Source organism: Mustela lutreola, chromosome 12 (genome assembly GCF_030435805.1).
Source record: "Mustela lutreola isolate mMusLut2 chromosome 12, mMusLut2.pri, whole genome shotgun sequence".
Taxonomy (NCBI): domain Eukaryota; kingdom Metazoa; phylum Chordata; class Mammalia; order Carnivora; family Mustelidae; genus Mustela; species Mustela lutreola.
The window spans coordinates 57,338,547-57,364,420 of NC_081301.1; the positions used below are offsets into that span (position 1 = coordinate 57,338,547).

General features: G+C 35.0%; 1 long non-coding RNA gene across 1 annotated transcript in view; it reads left to right on the forward strand.

Moving 5' to 3' along the window:
• Nucleotides 1–25,508, forward strand: part of LOC131813009 (uncharacterized) — a 57,872-nt gene extending 32,364 nt beyond the window's left edge. Inside the window, exon 3 of the long non-coding RNA XR_009346574.1 lies at nt 25,275–25,508. This is a non-coding gene — a long non-coding RNA (uncharacterized LOC131813009). The remainder of the gene's footprint in view (nt 1–25,274) is intronic.
• Nucleotides 25,509–25,874: the final 366 nt, after the last annotated feature.

The window sequence follows — 25,874 nt, forward strand, 5'->3', positions numbered from 1 at the left end:
CATATTGGGATATATAATCAGAATTATAATAAAGTGTAACTGAAAACCCATCCAGTTATAAATAAATGGAATGATAGCATTGCCCAAAATCAAGTGTGAGAATATGTTAAAGAAGCAATTCAGAGCTAAGGTTGTGAGCAAAATATGTGTGTTAAATCTCTCTAACATTGCTCTGTGCTTAGTACTCATTGGAGTGAGTGGCTATGAGAACAGGGTGGACATATACAATGTTTAATTTTGAATAATTCAAAGTACAGTATTGGGGATCCTAACTTCACATATATAAAATCTACTGAACAGCTTGGCCATTAAGAAAGAATACTCTTGGGGTGCCTGGGTGGATCAGTGGGTTAAAGCCTCTGCCTTCCACTCAGTCATGATCCCAGGGTCCTAGGATTGAGCCCCACCTCAGGCTCTCTGCTCAGCAGGGAGCCTGCTTCCCACCCCCACCCCAAGCAACCACCACACCTCTCTCTCTGCCTGCCTCTCTGTCTACTTGTGATCTATGTCAAATAAATAAATAAAGTCTTAAAAAAAAAAAAGGAAGAATACTCTTATTTTAACCAGACATTTTATACATAGTGACTTGAGATGTCTACATCACCTTTCCTTTGCTGAGGTTCTGTTCTGTTCAACACACTGTTTTTTATCACTTACTATATTCCTGCACTTTAAATTAGTTATTTATTATTATTATTTTCTTTTTAACTTAAAGATCTTAATACTGTTGGTTAGTAGTTGTTATAGTCATTCATCTAATCTAATTTCCTGGTGTACTGACCTCTAGTAGGGCTCCCCGTAATATAATACTATATATATACATATATAAGATATTATATAGTATATTATATACATATATATATAATATAAGTATATTTATAAAATACATACTTCCTCTGATTTAACAGGATACAAGAAGGTAAAATACATTGAGTCTCTGCCATGTGCCAAAATTACCTTATGTATAGGTACTATCATTATATGTAATTAGTACATGCATCTCATTTAATTCTAAGTATACTTCTCTAAGTCTGTCATCATTGTCCCTTATTTTTTTTTATTCAGGTATAATTAACATGGAGCATTATATTAGTATCAGGTGTACATTGTAATGATTCAATATTATAATGATTATACATTACTCAGTGCTCATCAAAATGAGTGTACGTTTCATTTTATTTAAGTTTTATTTTAAGTTTTTATTTTAAGTTTTATTTTAATTTTAAGTTTTAAGTTTTCATTTTAATTCCAGTTAACATAACATGTTATATTAGTTTGGGGTGCACAATATAGTCATTCAACAATTCCATACATCACACACACACATAACACAAGCCATCCCTGAACCCACCCCCCTTCTGATAACCATCAGTTTGTTCTCAACAGTTAAGAGTCTGTTTCGTAGTTTCTCTCTCTCTCTTTTTTCCCTTTACTTGTGTTTTGTTTCTTAAATCCCACATATGAGTGAAATCATATGGTATTTATCTTTCTGTGACAATACTCTAAAGCCTCTTCACCTAATTCCCCTATCAACACACCCATCTCTCCTCTGGCAAGTACCAGATTTAAGAATCTGTTTGCATGTGTGTGTGTGTGTGTGTGTGTGTGTGTGTGTGTGTGTTTCTTTGTTTTGTTTCTTAAATTCTACATGTGAGTGAAATTATATGACATTTGTCTTTCTCAGTCTGACTTATATCACTTAGCAATATATCCTTCAGATACATTCATGTTGTTACAAATGGCAAGATGTCATTTTATTTTATAGCTGAATATTATTCCATTGTGTGTGTGTATGTGTATACATATACATATGCAGATGTGAAAAAATATGTATATATTCACATCACATCTTCTTTATCCTTTCGTGTTCTGAATACTTGCTCTGTTTCTATAGTTTGGCTATTGTAAATAATGCTGCAATAAACATAGGGGTACATAATTTTTTGCATTAATGTTTTCATATTCCTTAGGCAAATACCAATTAGTGAAACTTCCAGATTATATGGCCATTCTATTTTAATATTTTGAGAAACCTCCATATTGTTGTTTTCCATAGTGATTGCACCAGTTTGCATTCCCACCAAGAGTGCTGACAAGTGTTTCTTTTCCTATACATCCTTTCCAATACTTGTAGTTTTATTTTTTTTTAATTATTATTTTAGCCATACTGGTAGGTGTGGGTGATATCTCATTGTGGTTTTGATTTGCATTTTGCTGATGATGAATGATGTTGAGCATCTTTTCATGTGTCTGTTGGCCATCTGTATGCCCTCTCTGGAGAAAGTTCCAGTCATGACTTCTGGCTAGTTTTAATTGGATTATTTGATTTTATTGTATTGAGTCGTATTAATTATTTATATATTTTGAATATTAACCCCTTATGGGATATATCATATGCAAATATCTGCTCCCATTCTGTGGGTTCTCTTTTAGTTTTGTTGATGGTTTCTTTTGCTGTACAGGAGGTCTTTACATTGGAGTAGTCCCAATAGTTTAATATTGTTTTTGGTTCTTTTGCCAAAGGACACCTATCTAGAAAAGTGTTTATATGGCCAGTGTCAAAGAGATTACTGTCTTTGTTTTCTTCTAGGAATTTTATTGTTTCAGGTCTCACAATGAGGTCTTTAATCCATTTTTAGTTTATTTTTGGGTATGGTATAAGGAAGCGGTCCAGTTTCATTCTTTCCCCAAAACTATGGGTTGAAGACAAGCCCTTTTTTCCCCATTGCATATCCTTACCTACTTTGTTGTAGATCAATTAACCATAAAAGTATGGGTTTATTTCTGGACTCTCTAAACTTTTCTATTGATCTATGTATCTATTTTTGTGCTAGCACCATACTGTGTTTTGATTACCACAGTTTTGAGTATATCTTGAAATTTAGGATTGTGATATCTCCGATTTTGTTCTTCTTTTTCAAGATTGTTATGGCTATTCAGGTTCCTTAATGGTTCCATACAGAGTTTGGAATTATTTATTCATTTTTGTGAAAAATGCTTTTGGTATTTTGGCAGAGTTGCAATGAATCTATGGATTGCTTTGGTTAGTATGGAATTTTAACAATCATGAGTCTCTCAACCCATGAGCATGGGATATCTTTCCATTTGTGTCATCTTTGATTTCTTTCATCAATGTTTTATGGTTTTTGGTGTACATGTCTTTCATCTCCTTACATTTATTCTTACAATTATTATTATAATTTTCGATGCTTTGTAAGTGGGATTTTCTTTTTCTCAATTTCCCTTTTGGCTACTTTGTGTAGCAAAGTATATTTGTGTATAGAAATGCAGCAGATTCTGTATATTAATATTGTACCCTCCAACTTTACCAAATTCATTTACTAGTTCTAGAAATTTTGGGGTGAAGTCCTTAGGATTTTCTGTATATAGGATCATGTCATCTGTAAACAGTGAAAATTTTACTTCTTTCTTACTAGTCTATGCCTTTTTGTGTGTGTGTGTAGTTTCTGTGGCTAGGAATTGCAGTACTTTGTTGAATAAAAGTGGTGAGAGTGGACCTTCCTGTCTTGTTCCTGATCTTAGAAGAAAAGCTCTGTTTTCTCCCCATTGGGTATGTTAGCTGTGTAGTTTTTATTATATTGTGGTGTGTTCCCTCTAAATCTATTTTGTTGAGAGTTTTTACCATGGAAAAATGTACTTTGTCAAATGCTTTTTCTGCATCTTTTGAAATGATCATATAGTTTTTATCATTTCTCATTAATGTGATGTGTCACATTGATTGATTTGCAAATATTGAACAATCCTTTAATCCCTAGAATAAATCTTATTTGATCATGGTGAAAATATTTTTAATTGTTTTTAAATTTAAGTTTAAATTAAGTTTAAACCTAATTGCATTAAGTTAAATTAGTTTAAGTATTTTTTTTAATTCCCCTATAGTTAATATACAAGGTTACTTTAGTTTCAGGTGTACAATATGGTGATTCAACAATTGTATACATTACTCAGTGCTTATCACAAGTGTATTCCTTAATCTTCATTGCCTCTTTCACAGATCCCACCACCTACCTCCTCTTCATTAACTACCAGTTTATTCTCTACAGTTAAAAGTCTATTTTTTGGTTTGTCTCTTTCTTTTTTTTCCCCTTGATTCTTTTTTTGTTTGTTTGTTTCTTAAGTTCCACATATAAGTGAAATCATATGGTATGTGTCTTTCTCTGACTCACTTATTTCAATTAGCATTATACTTTTTAGGTCTATTGATATTTTTGCAAATGGCAAGATTTTTTTATGGTTGAATTATATTCCTTTGTATATATATACACACAATCTTCCTTATCCATTCATGTATTGATGATGGACACTTGTGCTGCTTCCATAATTGGCTATTGTAAATAATACGTCAATAAACAGAGGGGTGCATGTATTCCCTTGAATTTTTTATATATTTGGGGTAAATACCTGGTGGTGCAATTACTGGATTGGAAGAAATATTTTTAACTTTTTGAGGCATCTCCATACTATTTTCCTCAATGCACCCATTTGCACTACCACCAAGAAGCAGTGCAAGAGGGATCCCCTTACTCCACATCCTCCCCAACTCTTTTTTCTCATGTTTCTGACTTTAGTCATTCTGACAAGTGTGACGTGATATGTCATTATGATTTTGATTTGCATTTTGCTGCTGATGAGTGATGTTGAGCATCTTTTCATGTGTCTGCTCACCATCTGAATGTCTTTTTTGGAGCAATGTCTGCTCATGACTTCTGCCCATTTTTAATTGGATTATTTGTTTTTTTCTTAAATACTGAGTTTTATAATTTTAATATATTTTAGATACTAATATTTTATCATAGATGTCATTTGCAAAAATCTTCTGTGATTCAGTGGGTAGTCCTTTATTTTTGTTGAAAATTTCCTTTATTGTACTGTAGATTTTCATTTTTATGTAGTCCCAATAGTTTATTTTTGCTTTTGTTTCACTTGCTACATTTGGTTCAGAGAACTTACTGCTGTGCTCTCTTACAGGATTTTTTTTTTTTTTTCAGGTCTCACATTTAGGTCTTTAATCCATTTTAAATTTATCTTTATTTATGGTGTAACCCAGTGGTCCACTTTCATTTTTTTGCATAAAGCCATCCAGATGAAGAGGCTGTCTTTTCCCCACCATATTCTTTCCTCCTTTATCGAAGATTAATAGACTATTATAAACATGGGTTCATTTCTCAGCTGTCTATTCTATTCCATTGATGTATATGTCTATTTTTGTGCAGTACTATATTGGTTTGACTACTACAGCTCTGTAGCATAACTTGAAATCTGGAATTTTTGATAGCTCTAGCTTTCTTTTCCTTTTTCAAGATTGTTTTGGCTGTTTGAGATATTCTGTTGTTCAAGATAAATTTAAGGATTGTTCGTTCTGCTTCTTTGAAAAACATTATTGAAAATCATTTTGCTAGGGATTACATTAACTCAGTAGATTATATAGATAATATTGGCATTTTAACAGTTTTTTCTTCCAGTCCATGAGGTTGGAATATTTTTCTACTTGTTTGTGCCATATTCAATATCTTTCATTAATGTTTTATATTTTTCAGAATACAGGTCTTTCACCTGCTTGGTTAAGTTTATGCCTAGGTATTTTATTATCTCTGGTACAGTTGTAAATGTGATTACTTTCTTAATTTCTCCTTATGTTGCTTCATTATTAGTGTATGAAATGCCACAGATTTCTGTATGTTGATTCTGTATCCTGCAACATTAGTGAATTCATTTAATAATTCTAATAGTTTTTTGGTGAGACTTTATTTTGGTGAGACTTGGTTTTTCTATATATAGTTACCATGTCATCTATAAAGAGTGAAAGTTTTACTTCTCCCTTACCAGTTTGGAGGTCTTTTATTTCTTCTTCATATCTAATTACTTTGACTAGAACTTCCAATACTATGTTAAATAATAGTGGTGAGAGTGGACATCCCTGTCTTGTCCCTGACCTTAGGGAAATCAGTCTGCTTTTCACCATTGAGGATAATGTTAGCTGTGTGTTTTTCATATATGTCCTTTGTTATGTTAATGTATGTTCCATCTAACACTACTTTGTTGAAAGTTTTTATTATGAGTGGATGTTGTACTTTGTCGAGTCCCCCCACCCGAATCTATTGATCTATTGAAATGATTATTTGGCTTTTATCCTTTCTTTTATTGATTTATCACATTAATTGATTTTTGAATCTTGAACTACTTTGCATCCCAAGAATAAATCCTACTTTCTTGTGGTGAATTTTTTTTTTTTTTTTAATATATCATTGGATTCAGTTTGTTAATGTTCTGTTGAGGATTTTGCACCTATGTTAAACACAGATATTGACCTGTAATTCTGTCTCTCACCTTTTTCTTTTGGGGGGGTAGTACCTTTATTTGGTTTTGGTAGCAGTGTTATGTTGCCTTTATAGAATGGCTTTGGAAGACTTATTTCCCCTACTTTCTTTTTTAATAGTTTAAAAAGAAAAAATATTAACTTTTCTTTAAATGTTTGGTAGAACTTGCCTGTAAAACCATCCAGTCCTAGACTTTTGTTTGTTGGGAGTTTTTACTGATTCAATTTTCTTGCTGGTAATGTCTATTCAAATTTTCTATTTCTTCCTGATTCATTTTTGGAGGTTATATGGAAATTACCCATTTCTTCTACATTATCTAATTTGTTGCCATAAAATTTTTCATAATATTCTCTTGTAATCCTTTATATTTCTGTGGTGTGAGTTATTAGCTCTCCTCTTTCATTTCTTTTTTTTTTTTTAAGATTTTATTCATTTATTTGACAGAGATCATAAATAGGCAGAGAGGCAGGAATAGAGAGAGGGGGAAGCAGGCTCCCCGCTGAGTAGAGAGCCCAATGTGGGGCTCGATTCCAGGACCCTGAGATCATGACCTGAGCTGAAGACAGAGACTTAACCCATTGAACCAGCCAGGCGCCTCTCCTCTTTCATTTCTGATTTTATTATTTGAGTCCTGTCTCTGTTTTGCTTTATATTGTTTTGCTTTTGATGAGTGTAGATATAGTTTATCAATTTTGTTGGTCTTTCCTGAGAACTAGATCCAGGTTTTATTGTGTTTTGTTGTTGCTGTTGTTGTTTTGTTTCGTTGTGTTTTTTAGTCTCTATGCCTTTTATTTCTGCTTTAATGTTTATTGTTTCCTTTCCTCTCCTGACTTTGGGTTTTGTTTGTTCTTTTTCTAGCTCCCTTTATTTGAGACTTTTCTTGCTCCTTGAAGCAGGTCTAGATTACCATAACCTTCCATCTTAGAAGAGATTTTGCTGCATTCTGAAGGTTTTGGAACACCCTGTTTTCATTTTCATTTTTCTTTCTTTCTTTTTTTTTTTTTTTTAATTTTCTCTTTGATTTCTTGGCTGTGCCATTCATTGTTAGGTAGCTTGCTATTTAACCTCCATTTATTTGTGGTTTTGGAATTTCTTTGTGTGTGGTTGATTTCTGTTTCATAGTGTTGTGATCAGAAACGATGCATGATATGGTTTCAATCTTTTTAAATTTCTTGAGTTTTTTGTTTGTTTGTTTTTGTTTTTGATGGCCTAATATATTATCTATTTTGGAGGATGTTCAATGTACACTTGAAAAGAATGTGTATTGTACTGGTTTGGGATGGAATGTTCTGAACTGAATATATTTGTTAAATCCATCTGGTCCAATGTGCCATTCAAAACCACTTTTTTTTTTCTTTTTTTCTGAATAATCTATCATCCATTGATGTAAGTAGAGTAGAGTACTATTATTATATTACTATCAATTTCTTCCTTTATGTCTGTCAGTAGTTTATGTTTTTGGGTGTTCCCATTTAGGTTCATAAATATGTACAATTATTATATCTTGTTGAACTCTATGATTATGTATTGTTCTTTTTTGTTGTTACTGTCTTTTTTTAAAGTCTATTTTGTCTAAGATTTGCTACCCCAGCTTTTTTTAGACTTCCATTCATATGACAATTTTTCCCATCACTTCATTTTCAATCTGCATGTATTTTTAGATCTGAAATGAATGTCTTGTAAGCAGCATATGCATAGATATTGCTTTTTTATCCATTCAGTCACCCTATATCTTTTGATTGGAGAATTTAGTTCATTTACATTCAAAGTAATTATTGATATGTATGTAGTTATGGCTGTTTTGTTGTTTGTTTAATGGCTGTGTTTGTAGTTTTTCTCTGTTTCTTCTCTCTTCTTGTGGTTTCATAACTTTCTTTGGTGATATGCTTTGGATTCCTTTTCTTTATTTTTGCCTATTATAGGGTTTTTGATTTGTGGCTACTGATAGATTTATACACAACATCCTGTACATATAACAGTCTATGTTAGGTTGATGGTCACTTACGTCTGAACCTATTCTAAAGACACTAAATTTTTACACCCTCCTCATATTTTATTTATATGATGTTATATTTATATCCTTTTATTTTGTGAAATCCATGATTGATTTTTACAGATAAAATTGATTTTACTGACTTTGTGCTTCAACCTCTGTACTGGTTTGATAAGTTATTAATCTAGTAGTTTTACTATGCTTATATATACCTGTGAAATTTTATCCTTTCCTCATTTTCTTAGTCCTGATTGTGGATTTTCCTTTCTATAAAGAATTATCTTTAACATTTATCATAATTCTGATTTAGTGGTAGTGAATTCCTTTAATATTTGTCTGTCTGGGAAACTCTATCTTTCTTTCTATTCTGAATGATAGCCTTGATGGATAGAATATTCTTGGTTGTATTTTTTTTTCCTATTAGTACTTTGAATATATGACACCACTGCCCTACTAGCCCTAAAAGTTTCCGCTGAAAAATCAGGCGATAGCATAACAGGCTTTCCCTTGTATATACATGTTTTATTTTGCTTCTTTTAATATTCTCTCTTTTTTTTCCTACTTTTTGCCATTTAATCTTATTTTTATCTTTAATTTCTGTATTCTTATTTATTTATTTATTTAACTTTTTATTATTTAAATTATTGTGTCTTCTGGACTTTTTTAATTTAATTTTTTATTTTTTATAAACATATATTTTTATCCCCAGGGGTACAGGTCTGTGAATCACCAGGTTTACACACTTCACAGCACTCACCAAAGCACATACCCTCCCCAATGTCCATAATCCCACCCCCTTCTCCCAAACCCCCTCCCCCCAGCAACCCTCAGTTTGTTTTGTGAGATTAAGAGTCACTTATGGTTTGTCTCTCTCCCAATTCCATCTTGTTTCATTGATTCTTCTTCTACCCACTTAAGCCCCCATGTTGCATCACCACTTCCTCATATCAGGGAGATCATATGATAGTTGTCTTTCTCTGCTTGACTTATTTCGCTTAGCATGATATGCTCTAGTTCCATCCATGTTGTTGCACCTTTTTAGTTCAATTTTGTTAGGTACACTCTGTGCCTCCTAGAATGGAAATCTGTTTCCTTTTTATTCTTTAAAAAAATAAAAATTAAAAAAAAAAAACACTGCCTCCTTTTCTTTCTGAGATCCCTTTAATGTAGATGTTATTAACCTTGATGATGTCTCTGAGTTCTCTTAACCTATTCTCAGGGTTTTTGTTTGTTTTATTTTTTTCTATTCTTGGTTTTTTTTTATTCTTCATTTTTTTCCCCCTTGCTCAGCTTGGTTATTCTCCATTACTCTGTCTTCCACCTTATTCTGCTTTCTTTTAGCACTTTTATAGACTTCATTATGCTTTCTTTTAGCATTTTTATAGACTTCAGTTTCTTTAGTAAAAGTCAGATCTATTGGAGTAAGTTTTATAGTACAGATCATCTTTTTTTTTTTAAATCTAGGAAAATTTTAATGATAAATGGCTCATAAAATTTAGTCATGTAGTACTATCTTATTCAAAGAAGGATAGTCTAAACAGGAACTTGAGTATTAACAATCAGCTCTGTCAAAATTTTTAAATAATTTAAGTGTAAAACTATAATCACTCTTTAAAATGCTCCATATTTCTATTCTCTACTACCTCCAATGTTACAGGGCTTTTGACTCCTATTCCTCAAAATGAATCTGTTTTATACCATTAGCTTTTTGACAACACCAGCTGTCTCTAAGTCTCTAGCCCCTTTCTGGTCCCCATGTTCATGCCCTTTATGATCTTAGTTAAAACAAAACAAAACAAAACAAAAACAATGAGCACCTGGAATTTACTAAGAGTAATATCATTTCCAAGGAAACTTGACCCCTTATGAGGTCTTTTTGTTTATAGTTTTTTTTTCTAATAAAGTTTTGAGAGTAATTCTTGACTTTCTTTTAAGCAGAAAAGGTGTCTCTGAACAACTGAGAATATTTGTGCTAGAAATTTTTAATTTTTAAATTTAGATAGATACTCATGAGTCATTTGCATATTATTCAAGAAGTAGGTCTACGGATATATAAGATATTACTTTATTTTTTACTAAAGTCCATATTACAAAAATGTTGGTCCTAATCAGTGGTCAAATGAAGTTTTCTAGTACATATAAATATATTTCTATATCTTCTAGATGTGATTTTCCAAATATTATTGAAATTATTTCTAAAATTTTTCTAATATATTTTTAGTAGTGTGTTGTTGGTAGCTTTAGACAGGTGATTATGATTTATGAAAGAACTATCTATCAACAGATTTGAACTAGAAAACATACTACTACCTACTTTGACCTTTGGTTTATCTGTTTCTATGAGCTATACCTTGGCTGCTTTCTGAAAATATTAATTATAGCACTTTACTATTATGCTAAGTATATTGCTGTGAGTTTTATAAAATTATTAACTAAAATCTTTGTGTAGAAGATTTGATTTGTTCCTCTGTGTGCTATTGTTTTAATTGTTAAAAACACTTTTTCAAATTCTTCTCATTGAGTCATTGGTTCTCTTGTTGCATTTTATGTGAACATATAATTAAATTTGTAATAAAAAATGAATTCTGGGGCACCTGGGTGGCTCGGTTGCTTAAACATCTGACCTCAGCTTAGGTTGTGAGATCCTGCCCTGCCTCCTGAGAGCCTGCTTCTACCTCTCCCTCTGCTACTCTCGAGCCCTGCTCCTACTCTCTGTCTCTATCTCTCTTTCTCTGTCTCTCTCGCAAATAAATAAATAAAATCTTTTTTAAAAAATGAGTTCATGGTGCATTTTCTATTCTAGGGGACAGGAAAATATAACAGTAGGAACGAATAGTGAAGGAGAGAAGAGTAAGAAAATGAAAAATTTATCTAGCAATTTATTCAAGTCAAATTATATTTTCTTTCTGTATATTTTGTCTTTCATCATCTAAATCTCTTCCCAATTTAAAATTCAGGTAACATTAAATTTTTAGTTTTTGTGATTCTAAGATCTACACATTTAATCAATACTGGTTAACTATTTTACATATTATAACATTGCTTTATATGATAATTATTTTTTGACAAATTGATTTACCTCTTCTTTATTGTTTTTTTTTAAATTTTTTATTTTTATAAACATATATTTTTATCCCCAGGGGTACAGGTCTGTGAATCACCAGGTTTACACACTTCACAGCACTCACCAAAGCACATACCCTCCCCAATGTCAATAATCCCACCCCCTTCTCCCAAACCCCCTCCCCCCAGCAACCCTCAGTTTGTTTTGTGAGATTAAGAGTCACTTATGGTTTGTCTCTCTCCCAATTCCATCTTGTTTCATTGATTCTTCTTCTACCCACTTAAGCCCCCATGTTGCATCACCACTTCCTCATATCAGAGAGATCATATGACAGTTGTCTTTCTCTGCTTGACTTATTTCACTAAGCATGATACGCTCTAGTTCCATCCAAGTTGTCGCAAATGGCAAGATTTCATTTCTTTTGATGGCTGCATAGTATTCCATTGTGTATATATACCACATCTTCTTGATCCATTCATCTGTTGATGGACATCTAGGTTCTTTCCATAGTTTGGCTATTGTGGACATTGCTGCTATAAACATTTGGGTGCATGTGCCCCTTTGGACCACTTCGTTTGTATCTATAGGGTAAATACCCAATAGTACAATTGCTGGGTCATAGGGCAGTTCTATTTTCAACATTTTGAGGAACCTCCATGTTGTTTTCCAGAGTGGCTGCACCAGCTTGCATTCCCACCAACAGTGGAGGAGGGTTCCCCTTTCTCCGCATCCTCGCCAGCATCTGTCATTTCCTGACTTGTTGATTTTAGCCATTCTGACTGGTGTGAGGTGATATCTCATTGTGGTTTTGATTTGTATTTCCCTGATGCCGAGTGATATGGAGCACTTTTTCATGTGTCTGTTGGCCATCAGGATGTCTTCTTTGCAGAAATGTCTGTTCATGTCCTCTGCCCATTTCTTGATTGGATTATTTGTTCCTTGGGTGTTGAGTTTGCTAAGTTCTTAATTTATTCTGGACACTAGTCCTTTATCCGATATGTGGCTGGCAAATATCTTCTCCCATTTTGTCAGTTGTCTTTTGATTTTGTTAACTGTTTCCTTTGCTGTGCAAAAGCTTTTGATCTTGATGAAATCCCAATAGTTCATTTTTGCCCTTGCTTCCCTTGCCTTTGGCGTTGTTCCTAGGAAGATGTTGCTGCGGCTGAGGTTGAAGAGGTTGCTGCCTATGTTCTCCTCAAGGATTTTAATGGATTCCTTTCACACATTGAGGTCCTTCATCCATTTTGAGTCTATTTTTTGTGTGGTGTAAGGAAATGGTCCAATTTCATTTTTCTGCATGTGGCTGTCCAATTTTCCCAGCACCATTTATTGAAGAGGCTGTCTTTTTTCCATTGGATATTCTTTCCTGCTTTGTTAAAGATTAGTTGACTGTAGAGTTGAGGGTCTATTTCTGGGCTCTCTGTTCTGTTCCATTGATCTGTGTGTCTGTTTTTGTGCTAGTACCATGCTGTCTTGATGATGACAGCTTTGTAATAGAGCTTGAAGACCGGAATTGTGATGCCACCAACGTTGGCTTTCTTTTTCAATATCTCTTTGGCTATTCAAGGTCTTTTCTGGTTCCATATAAATTTTAGAATTATTTGTTCCATTTCTTTCAAAAATATGAATGGTACTTTGATAGGAATTGCATTAAATGTGTAGATTGCTTTAGGTAGCATAGACATTTTCACAATATTTATGCTTCCAATCCAGGACCATGGAACATTTTTCCATTTCTTTGTATCTTCCTAAATTTCTTTCATGAGTACTTTATAGTTTTCTTAGTATAGATTCTGTGTCTCTTTGGTTAGATTGATTACTAGGTATCTTATGGTTTTGGGTGCAATTGTAAATGGGATTGACTCCTTAATTTCTCTTTCTTCTGTCTTGTTGTTGGTGTAGAGAAATGCAACTGATTTCTGTGCATTGATTTTATATCCTGACACTTTACTGAATTCCTGTATAAGTTCTAGCAGTCTTGAAGTGGAGTCTTTTGGGTTTTCCACATATAGTATCATATCATCTGCGAAGAGTGATAATTTGACTTCTTCTTTGCCGATTTGGATGCCTTTAATTTCCTTTTGTTGTCTGATTGCTGAGGCTAGGACCTCTAGTACTATGTTGAATAGCAGTGGTGATAATAGACATCCCTGCCGTGTTCCTGACCTTAGCAGAAAAGCTTTCAGTTTTTCTCCATTGAGAATGATGTTTGCGGAGGATTTTTCAGATATGGCTTTGATGATATTGAGGTATGTGCCCTCTATCCCTACACTTTGAAGAGTTTTGATCAGGAAGGGATGCTGTACTTTGTCAAATGCTTTTTCAGCATCTATTGAGAGTATCATATGGTTCTTGTTCTTTCTTTTATTGATGTGTTGTATCACATTGACGGATTTGCGGATGTTGAACCAATCTTGCAGCCCTGGAATAAATCCCACTTGGTCGTGGTGAATAATCCTTTTAATGTACTGTTGAATCCTATTGGCTAGTATTTTGGTGAGAATTTTCACATCTGTGTTCATCAAGGATATTGGTCTATAGCACTCTTTTTTGATGGGATCCTTGTCTGGTTTTGGGATGAAGCCGATGCTGGCCTCATAAAATGAGTTTGGAAGTTTTCCTTCCATTTCTATTTTTTGGAACAGTTTCAGGAGAATAGGAATTAGTTCTTCTTTAAATGTTTGGTAGAATTCCCCCGGGAAGCCGTCTGGCCCTGGGCTTTTGTTTGTTTGGAGATTTTTAATGACTGTTTCAATCTCATTACTGGTTATGGGTCTGTTCAGGCTTTCTATTTCTTCCGTTCAGTTGTGGTAGTTTATATGTTTCTAGGAATGCATCCATTTCATTATCATTTGTTTCCATGATTTTTTTCAATTCTTCTTTAATTTCCCAGTTGACCCATTCATTCCTTAGAAGGATGCTGTTTCGTCTCAGGTACACAACCGAACCCTCTTCTCCTGCTAGGCTTAGGGTTTCTTTCTTGTTCTTCCTCCAGCTCCTTTAGGTGTAGGGTTAGATTGTGTACCTGAGACCTTTCTTGTTTCTTGAGAAAGGCTTGTACCGCTATATATTTTCCTCTCAGGACTGCCTTTGTTGTGTCCCACAGATTTTGAACCGTTGTATTTTCATTATCATTTGTTTCCATGATTTTTTTCAATTCTTCTTTAATTTCCCGGTTGACCCATTCATTCTTTAGAAGGATGCTGTTTAGTCTCCATGTGTTTGGGTTCTTTTCAAACTTCCTTTTGTGGTTGAATTCTAGCTTTAGAGCATTGTGGTCTGAAAATATGCAGGGAATAATCCCAATCTTTTGAAACCGGTTGAGTCCTGATTTAGGACTGAGGATGTGATCTATTCTGGAGAATGTTCCATGTGCACTAGAGAAGAATGTGTATTCTGTTGCTTTGGGATGAAATGTTCTGAATATATCTGTGATGTCCATCTGGTCCAGTGTTTCATTTAAGGCCTTTATTTCCTTGCTGATCTTTTGCTTGGATGATCTGTCCATTTCAGTGAGGGGAGTGTTAAAGTCCCCTCTATTATTGTATTATTGTGGATGTGTTTCTTTGATTTTGTTATTAATTGGTTTATATAGTTGGCTGCTCCCACGTTGGGGGCATAATATTTAAAATGTTAGATCTTATTTTTGGACAGACCCTTTGAGTATGATATAGTGTCCTTCCTCATCTCTTATTATAGTCTTTGGCTTAAAATCTAATTGATCTGATATAAGGATTGCCACTCCTGCTTTCTTCTGATGTCCATTAGCATGGTAAATTCTTTTCCACCCCCTCACTTTAAATCTGGTGGTGTCTTCGGGCTTAAAATGAGTTTCTTGGAGGCAACATATAGATGGGTTTTCTTTTTTTATCCATTCTGATAGCCTGTGTCTTTTGACAGGGGCATTTAGCCCATTCACATTCAGGGTAACTATTGAGAGATATGAATTTAGTGCCATTGTATTGCCTGCAAGGTGACTGTTACTGTATATGGTCTCTGTTCCTTTCTGATCTACCACTTGTAGGCTCACTCGTTGTTTAGGGGACCCCTTTCAAGATTTCCTGTAGAGCTGGTTTGGTGTTTGCAAATTCTTTCAGTTGTTGTTTGTCCTGGAAGCTTTTAATCTCTCCTTCTATTTTCAATGATAGCCTAGCTGGATATAGTATTCTTGGCTGCATGTTTTTCTCGTTTAGTGCTCTGAAAATATCATGCCAGCTCTTTCTGGCCTGCCAGGTCTCTGTGGATATGTCAGCTGCCAATCTAATATTTTTACCATTGTATGTTACAGACTTCTTTTCCCGGGCTGCTTTCAGGATTTTCTCTTTGTCACTGAATCTTGTAAATTTTACTATTAGGTGATGGGGTGTGAGCCTATTCTAATTGATTTTGAGGGGCGTTCTCTGACTCTCCTGAATTTTGATGCTCATTCCCTTTGCCATATTGGGGAAATACTCCCCAATAATTCTCTCCAGTATACCTTCTGCTCCCCTCTCACTTTCTTCTTCTTCTGGAATCCCAATTATTCTAATGTTTTTTCGTCTTATGGTGTCACTTATCTCTCGAATTCTCCCCTCGTGGTCTAGTAGCTGTTTGTCCCTCTTTTGCTCAGCTTCTTTATTCTCTGTCATTTGGTCTTCTAGATCACTAATTCTTTCTTCTGCCTCATTTTTCCTAGCAGTGAGAGCCTCCATTTTTGATTGCACCTCATTAGTAGCTTTTTTGATTTCAACTTGGTTAGATTTTATTTCTTTTATTTCTCCAGAAAGGGCTTTTATATCTCTTGGGAGGGTTTCTCTAATATCTTCCATGCCTTTTTTTAACCCGGCTTGAACCTTGATAATTGTCATTCTGAACTCTAGATCTGACATATTACCAATGTCTGTATTGATTAGGTCCCTAGCCTTCGGTACTGCCTCTTGTTCTTTTTTTTGTGTTGAATTTTTCCGTCTTGTCATTTTGTCTAGATAAGAGTATATGAAGCAACAAGTAAAATACTAAAAGTGTGGCAACAACCCCAGGAAAATATGCTTTAACTAAATTAGAAGAGATCCCAAATTGTGAGGGGGTAGAAAGAGGATAAAAAGAGATTCAAAAGGAAGAAAGATAAAAAAAGAAAAAAGAAAAAAAAGAAAAGGAAAGAATTTAAAAAAAGAAAACAAATAAGAAAAATATTAAAAAGAAAATCATATATATTGGATAAACTAGTTAAAAAACGTTAAAAAAGAAAAAGGTAAAAGTTAAAAAAAAATTTACCAGAAGGTGAGAAAAAAAAACAAAACATGAAAAAGAAAAACATCAAATTAACTGCAAGACTAAAAAAATCACAGGGAAAAAGCCATGGGTTCCGTGCTTGCTTTCTCCTCCTCTGGAATTCTGCTGATCTCCTTGGTATTGAAACCGCACTCCTTGGTAGGTGAACTTGGTCTGGGCTGGATTTCTTGTTGATCTTCTGGGGGAGGGGCCACTTGTAGTGATTCTCAAGTGTTTTTGCCCCAGGTGGAATTGCACCACCCTTAACAGGGGCCTGGGTGAGTAATCCGCTCGGGTTTGCTTTCAGGAGCTTTTGTTCCCTGAATGCTTTCCGTAGAGTTCCGGAGGACGGGAATACAAATGGCGGCCTCCTGGTCTCTGGCCGGGAGGAGCCGAGAGCCCAGGGCCCCACTCTTCAGTGCGCCCTCAGAGAACAGCGCCCAGTTACTCCCATCTGCCTGACCTCCGGCCGAGCTCACCGAGCCTGCGACCGGTTCAAGGTAACACCGAGCTGTGAGCTTACTGTCGGCTCTGTCTCTGTAGCCAGCTTTCCTGTTCCAATACCCGCAAGCTCTGCGACACTCAGACACCCCCAATCATTCTGTGACCCTGCAGGACCTGAGGCCACACTGACCCCACGTGGGCTTCACCCCGTTTTAGCCTCTGGAGCGATGTTCCTCAGTGGAACAGACTTTTAAAAGTCCTGATTTTGTGCGCCGTTGCTCTGCCGCTTGCTAGGAGTCGCCCCCCCCCCCCCGGGGGTCTATCTTCCCCTTTGCTTTTGATTCACGTCTCCGCCGGTCCTACCTTTCAGAAAGTGGTTGTTTTTCTGTTTCCAGAATTGCTGTTCTCTTCGATCTGCCGATGGATTTTCAGGTGTTTGCAATCTTTAGATAAGCTATCTAGCTGATCTCCGACTAGCTGAAGTAGTCTCAGCCTGCTACTTCTCCGCCATCTTGACTCCGACCCCTATATGATTATTTTTTATTTATCTTATACATCAACACTGAAAGTCAAAGTATATTAAATCTTTATATTAGTCACTTAAGGTTGCTACAACAAAACACTATACTGTGTGGCTTAAACAACAAATTTATTCTCTTACAGTTCTGGAGGCTGTAAATCTAAGATCATTGTGTTGGCAGAGTTGGTTTCTGGTGAGATTTCTCTGGCTTGCAGAGATCTGCCTTCTCACTGTATCCTCACATGGCCTTTGCTCCTTACAGGAGTACTCCTGGTGTCTCTTCTTATAAGAACTCAAATCCTAGGGCGCCTGGGTGGCTCAGTGGGTTAAGCCGCTGCCTTCGGCTCAGGTCGTGATCTCAGGGTCCTGGGATCGAGTCCCGCATCGGGCTCTCTGCTCAGTGGGGAGCCTGCTTCCTCCTCTCTCTCTCTGCTTGCCTCTCTGCCTACTTGTAATCTCTCTCTGTCAAATAAATAAATAAAATCTTTAAAAAAAAACTCAAATCCTATTGGATTAGGGCCTGCAATAGACAGAATGCTTTAAATGGTTTTTTGACTGTGTGGTGTGTCATTGCTTCTAACTCAATATTGTTCAAGGGTCAATTATATAAAGAAATAATACTTTTTTTTTAATCATCGTCACTGAATTACAGAGTGGGTAGTATCCTAAGCAATAGCCTGATGATTAAGTGATGTCCCTCAGTGTAATCTTGTGATATAGATGAAAGCACAATTTAGTGAAAGCTATTAATTGGTAGTTCATATGAAAATGTCCTTGGATTAAGTCATTCATAGCCAAGACAATAAATTCAAGTACCAAGAACACTATATAAATTTGTAAAATTTCAGAGTATAAAGCTGTAGAATGAGGTGGTATCTGTATACCATGGGGATATATATTTCCCACCTAAAGGCATTCAGATATGTTAAATGTCTGAAAAAAATGTGTCAGGAATAACATTTAGGCTGCAGACCCCCTACTTTCCGTTCTTTCCTGTAGTCTATAAAGAATGGGGAAGTGGTTTTTCCAGACATCCTTCTAAAATCTTCTATGATTTGGGCTTTGGTTAAAATGCAAACCATTTTCAGTCTATAATACAGGCTAATTTCCCTGTCTAATATATGACATAAAGTGTTTTTTTCATTATTTCAAATTCCTGTGTCTTGAAAACCAAGGCATATTAGTTTCTTATGCTCTCATAATAAAGTAGCATTAACTGGGAGTACTGAACATCATAAACATTAGTCTCACAGTTTTGGAGGTTAGTAGTCCAAGATCAAAGTATTGGCAGGATTGGTTCCTTCTGAGGGAGAATCTGTTAAACCTCCCTCCTGGCTCTGTGGTTTACTGGAATCTTTAGTGTTCTTTGTCTTCTGTTGCATCACCCTGATCTCTGCCTTTATCTTCACATGGCAGTCTTTCTGTGTGTATCTGTGCCCAAATTTCCTCTTAATAAGGACACCAGTCATATTGAATTAGGGGCTCATTCTATTCCAGTATGACCTCATCTTAACTAATTACATGTTCAATGACTCTTTTCCCAAATAAGGTCACATTTATTATGTACAAGGGTTTATATACTTCAAAATATGAAATTTAAGGAAACACACTACAACTCATAACACAATGACTGTATCAACTAAAATTCTTTTTTTTTTCTTTTCTTTTAAGATTCCATTTATTTATTTGACAGAGAGATACACAGTGAAAGTAGGAACACCAGCAGGGGAAGTGGGAGAGGGAGAAGCAGGATTCCCGCTGAGTAGGGAGGCTGAGGCGGGGCTCGTCCCCAGGACCTTGGGATCATGACCCAACCCAAAGGCAGACACCTAAAGACCGAGCTAACCAGGTGACCCATTAACTAAAATTCTTGACTGAAAGAATGACACTCTCAATTGCCACAATGAGATCTGCTCTTCACACATTCTCCTGCATTTTCCTTCACTCATTATATAAATTAATGAATAACTAAAAGAAAATAAATTAAAAGTCCCTTCCTCATATAATTAAGAGTTTCTGAATTCTATAACACAAATCATTCAGAAGCTGATTAACATGATATTGAAAATCCCTCCATAGCCTTTGCAATTGTGGATGAGTGTCAAGGAACAGATGTTTGTATTGGGCAGGGGTATGTCAGGAGCAAGTGTGGACATTCCTGCTGGGTATGGGGAAACGATCCCTGAATTGGAAGTAAAGTAGAAAAGACATTACACTCCAGGGAGAACTGGGGGTGAGCTGGAAACAGAAATGCTTCACCTATATCAACACAGGTCTGGGAAATGGATTTGTGTCTCAGGAACTTGCAGAGTTTTGCAGCAAGTTTCCTCAAATTTGCAGGAGAACTGAAGCTAGCACTGGTCAGCAAAAGAGATGATTGACCCCAGAGTTCATCAAGTGACTTGGTGAAACCAAGAGTATTTGAGAGGTTTGTAACTCACTTATTAGAGAAGGGCTGGTTTAACAGGGATACATTTTGCTGGTCAATCCTCACGTAGATGGCTCCTCACTCAGTACACTTCTGACTAAAACAAACACACAAAAATAGACTTCCATAACCTTTACCTTCATGGGAAAGTCTGAGGGCTCTTAGTTCCAGGCAACTGTGCTCCAAATCTAAACTCCTGTATTTAGCTCTCAAATCTAGCCTAAACCGAACCTCACTTATTTCCCCCCAAATCTGGCCTGTTATAAGTAGTAGATAAAATCTTTTCACCCTGGCCAGCTACCAATGTAAGGACCAGGTAAAGATTTACTTATAAAATCACATAACTCAGGAAGAGCTGATTCTGGGACCTGGGCTGCAAGGGGGAAGGAGCCACTTATGTTCATGAGGGCAGTAATGGGACAAATAGTAGCTCACATGTGCCTGATTTAATAATGGTTTTCAGCTTTTTAGACCCAACTGCCCTACTCCTGGCTTGAATAGATCTTAGATTCTCAATGTTATGATGTCTCAAAATCACATGGTGAGGTAGTTAAAGTACCGCTTCATAGATTTCAGCTTAGAATGTCCGGTTTCAGGCCAGGTGTAGAACATTTGTTTTGATCTTGGTACACATAATAGATGTAGTTTCTGATTTAGTTATTGGATAGTTTGATTAGATTAATATTACTTTTCAGTACTCCATACCTTAGTTATGGTTATCAGTGCATGATGAACACATGGAGAAAATATTTTTTAAGTTAATAGAAGATAAAAATTCTCGTTTGAGCTTGCTCAAACTTAGACCCTTCCCCTGAATTAGTTACTGGTATGTTATGTGGCTTTTTATGACACTTTTAAATGTATTCACATATATATGAATGTTTAAAACATCATTTTTCTGTATTGAGGTGGATCTTTTCATATGTATGGATACTATATTAATTTTTGGAAATTATTGAATACATTTTTATTCTCAGATTGATTCTTTTTCAATCAATGCAAAAATTGCACTATTCTAAAGAAGAATGCTTAAAGTAAATTACATATTTTGTTTGTTTTTAATTGAATTTTTTATATGAGAATGATTCCCAAAGTCACTTAAAAATATTAATGACAGTTTGTATTAACTTTCTTGCCAACAGTTGGATAAATACAAGCATTGATGTCCAGATGCTATAATTCTCAAAGTCCTGGTTGCTTTGGGAATGTTTGCACTTTATTAAGTGGATGACAAGATAAATTGTGTCCATGGTATATTATTACACAGACATTTTATTGGTTTTATAGTATAACTGGTATTTTTATATTAAATATGATAAGATTTATTTTCAATTGTAGGATTTTTTTTTCTGGAAGCAATACTTTTGAAGCAAATTATAATGTTATAGAGAGAATTTATTTAAATCATACATCATCTTAGAGAGCATTGAGGGTTTAGAAGGTAGTTTTATTTATAGTAGTGTTCTCTGTTGTTTCTTTAATTTTGGCACTTTTTTCAATATTATTATGTAGTTATTTTATATTTCTTGTATGGATGTCATCTTCCTAATATCCTATAAACTTCATGAGAGAGGAATCTTGTTTATTATTTCTCTAATATACCCAAGAGTGAATTCCAAGTACTGCATTTGATCTACAATGAATGCAGAAAAATGTAGAGTGATTTTTCTATGGAGTGTTTTTTAGCTCCATTCTGGGTGAATCTTTGAATGCTTCTTCTTATGCCATTTAGGAATCTCTCACAGTAGATAGTATTAACATCTCATTCACCATCTTTTTTGTACTAAACACTTTCAAATGTGCAAAAGACCTTCAAACACTGTATCATTGTTTAATATTCCTTATGTTCTGCGTAATTTATACTCTGCTTATTTTTATTGGCAGTAGTCTACTATAACATTACTCTAATTAATACCAGCCCTCCTTTTCACACTACACAGCTACATATAATCCTCTCTTGGATGCAGATTCTATCTCTGTTTGGAGTATTTAAAGTGGATCACCCGTGTGAATGAAGGTAAAGGTAAAGACTGTCCTCAGAGTGGAGTATATTTTTACTTTTCAGTTGCCAGTCAACTTCTCTTATCATGAATGTTCAACCTCAGTTACCCAATTTCTAAGTTTGAGGTTATGAGAATAACAAATGGCCAGTTGAAAAAGTGGAAGTAGTTGGGATAGTTATGTAGTGGAATGAGTTTTTCCCTGACCAGTTGGGGAATAAAGTCATTTTGTGCTTTATGTAAAAACAATAAGATAACTCCAGAAATGTCTTAAAGAGTGCTTTTCTCTGTGTGTGTTTTTGTATGTCTGTGCATATATCTAGCATCAGATAATGTTTGAACAAGAACCTTACCATAAATCACTTTTTAGGTAAGGAAACTGAGAGTTACTGGTGTTCAAAAGATTTGTTAAAGTTAGCATACAAATAATATTTTAGCTTTATCCTGTTTCTCATAAATGTCAAGGATAGCTTTTCTCCATCCCTACACTGTGATATATAAGTCATCCTTTCTAAGATTAATAACCTTTGCCAAGATTGGAGTTGATTTATGCTCTGGCTCTGTTGGCAACAGAGGCCTCCCTCTCCCGGCCCTCATCAGCTACATTGATTGGGCACCAGAGCTTCCCCCAGCCTGCTGCTTAAGCAGATGCTAATGGGCAAATGAGCCACAGCAGGGGGGCAGGCTGGGGTGATCTTCATTCATTAGCAACTGTTCAAGCAGCAGGCTGAGGGAATCTGCAGATGCTGAGAAAGACTCTAGGATGAACATTGACCTCAAAGGTACTTGTGAACAAAACTTCAATTTTCGGGTTACCAGAATGTCAGGTTGCTGTGTTTACCAAAACGTATACCCTGTGATATATGGTATTTAATGGGGTGTATTCTTTTTAACTCTTTTTACATTGCTGTCAATGCATGAATTAAAGTCAGTCAAGGTCAAATTTTTGGTTCAAAGCCAGTGTCTTGTGAAATTGCCTAGTCATAATAATCACATCAGGTATTGCAAGTAGCAGATTCTAAATCAGTGGGACTTGGAGAATTTGTATTAAAAAAAAAAAAAGATTTGTTGTGGAATATTTTATGATTGAGTGAGGATGGAACACATTTTCTTTTTCCTTTCACAAGTTTGATCAAAAGTTTTATTTTGAGGAAATACATTTTTCTAAGCAGATACTTCAAAATGTTGTCTAGTACCTCCTTTGCTAGAATTACCCAAAGGATCACTAAGAATGCAGCAAACACATATCTCCATGGCTCTACTGAATGAGAATCTCTGGGGAAGAACCTGGGAATTTATGTTTTAAGCAAGGGTTTTAGGCTCAAGTTTGAGAAATATGAGTGAATATCAAGTACAAATCTGGTTTAAAGGGCAGATTCCAACCTATTTGAAAGCACTAAGTATTTCTTCTTTAAAATGAACTCTTTCTTCCTAAACATTGAATGCCTATAGAATTGTTTTATCCTTCCCTGCTTACCTGATGTGTGTGCTTTTTCTTAAATTTCCTCAGGAAGCATTATTTGTTTTCACCTCTGCAGTTAAAATATGCAGGCTTTAGGAAATGGTTCTTGTTGGATTATTTGGATTGATATACGTAAGTATCCTTGATGTTTGACATTACAGATAGCTAATTAAAATCATGATCAGGTGTCTTTAATTTTTTAAAGACTTAGAGAGGGAAAAAGAGAAGCAGGCTCCCTGCTGAGCAGAGAGCCCTATGTGGGACTCGATTCTAGGACCCTGAGATCATGACCTGAGCCAAAGGAAGAAGCTTTAACCCACTGAGCCACCCAGGTGCCCTAGATGTCTTTAAGTTAATATTAGATCACTGTACTAGTTTCCTAGAGCTATGGTATTAAGTTACCACCAGCTCGGTGGTATAAACAACAGAAATATTTTCTCTCATAGTCTGGAGGCCACAAATCTGAAATTAAGTTGTTGGAGGGTTGCTTTCTTCTGGAGAAAGCGGAGGATTTCTGGAGGATTTGAGAAAAAAATCTTTTCAATGCCTCACTCCTACCTTCTTAGAGTGCTGGCAGTTTTTGATAATCCCTGGCTTTAAAATGTATAACTTCACTCTCAGTCTGTGTCTTCACATGTTTGTTCTCATATCTCCATGTCACCAGTCTCTCTCTCCTTTCTCTGATAAGAACATTCATGTCTTTAAGGGTGGGTCCTAAATCCAAGATGACCTTACCCCAGTATCCAAATGAGTTCATATTCGTGGATTTAGGATGTGGACATACTTTCTCAAGGGACATTGTTCAATCCACTGAATCACTGAATGCTAAAGATACATGCTTAAGGAAAAACATGTAGCCATTATTAAACATACACATATAACTATGTTAATTACAAGTTTTATGCATATTTTTTCAAGGCTTTTTTTTAGGCAAAACTAAAACAAAATAGCATGTTCAGGCTTTTTAGAAAGAGTTTAAATGTTCCCCTAACTTGAAAGATATTAACTGCCTTCACACTTATATGATATAAGCATGAATTATAAATTAGAATGGAACTTTGGAATTGAAATAAATTTAGCATGTTCATTTTTGTTATATATAACAATCAAACCTAGTCACCAACTATACTGAATTTGGTGCTATCCAGATATAGTCACATCTAGTCAGGTTTTCAGAAGTGACTACTATTCAAATTTATTTTTATGTGAACTTAGAAATGTTTTATGCATTTTATCTAATATTTGTTCAAATCCATGTCAATTTTTGCTATTGAAAATAACCTTAACACCAAAAAATTCCTGATTTTTATTTCAAGAATGACAATGACTGTAAGCTGATTTTTGTTTGTTTTTACATTTTTTAGGTAGCATAATTCCACAGTGAGCAGAATATTTCAAGAAAACCATTAATATATTCTTGTATTCTTATTCTTCCCTCTCCCCTCAGTATTAGAACACATGTATGGCATCTTTTAAAAAATTTTCAGTTGGTTCAATTGCTGAAGGGAGAAAATAGGTCTGCCAGCACTCTTTGCCAAGCACTGGGAGTATAACTTTCCTATTAAATTCACAAAGTGTAGTCCTTTTGGCCCCACGAGGCTTAGGTTGCTTTACATTACTGCTGTAATGAGAATATACTGACACATTTTCATTATTAGATCAAAGGAGAAAGACATTACATGAAGTCACTTGCAAATGAAATATCAAAATTGGCCAGAGTATACACTTTCATTCTAATCAAATAGCATTCTCTTTTTTTTTTTTTTTTTTCCCAGAATCAATAGAGGAAACCAAAGAAAGGAGACATGCGGTCTGAAATTAATACAGCTGGTGAAATCAGACTTAAAGCAGGTCCATTTATTCACAGTTGACTGGAATAACTGAAACTTGGATTTTACAATTAGAATATCTTAGAACAAGCAACTTACTTTATAGAGGGACACAAAAAAGTAACAGGTGGGCTTTATTAGTCTAAGTGAGTTGTACTATATTCTTGGTAATGCAACATCAAATGGGTGAAACAGATTATTTCAAAAGATCATTTTCTTCTTCAATTACATATGCATTTATTCTAAGTAATTGACTTTATAATATTCTTTATCTTTAGTAAGCCTAATTCAGTCAGCCAAATTTGTGTTCATTTCTACTGTCGTTTGTTCATGACTAGTGTCATCAACTACAGCAAATTAACAAAAGTTTATTAGAGAAAGATGAGAATGTTTTTGTCATACTCTCCAGGGCTGATAAGAACATATTAGTTCTCTGAAATTTACACGTGAAATTCTTGAAAAATTTAGTACATATTCTTTGAAAAACTGCTTAAGTTTTAGAAAATTAAGAAGTCTATAATTTGCTCAATGTATTTTTTCTTTCTC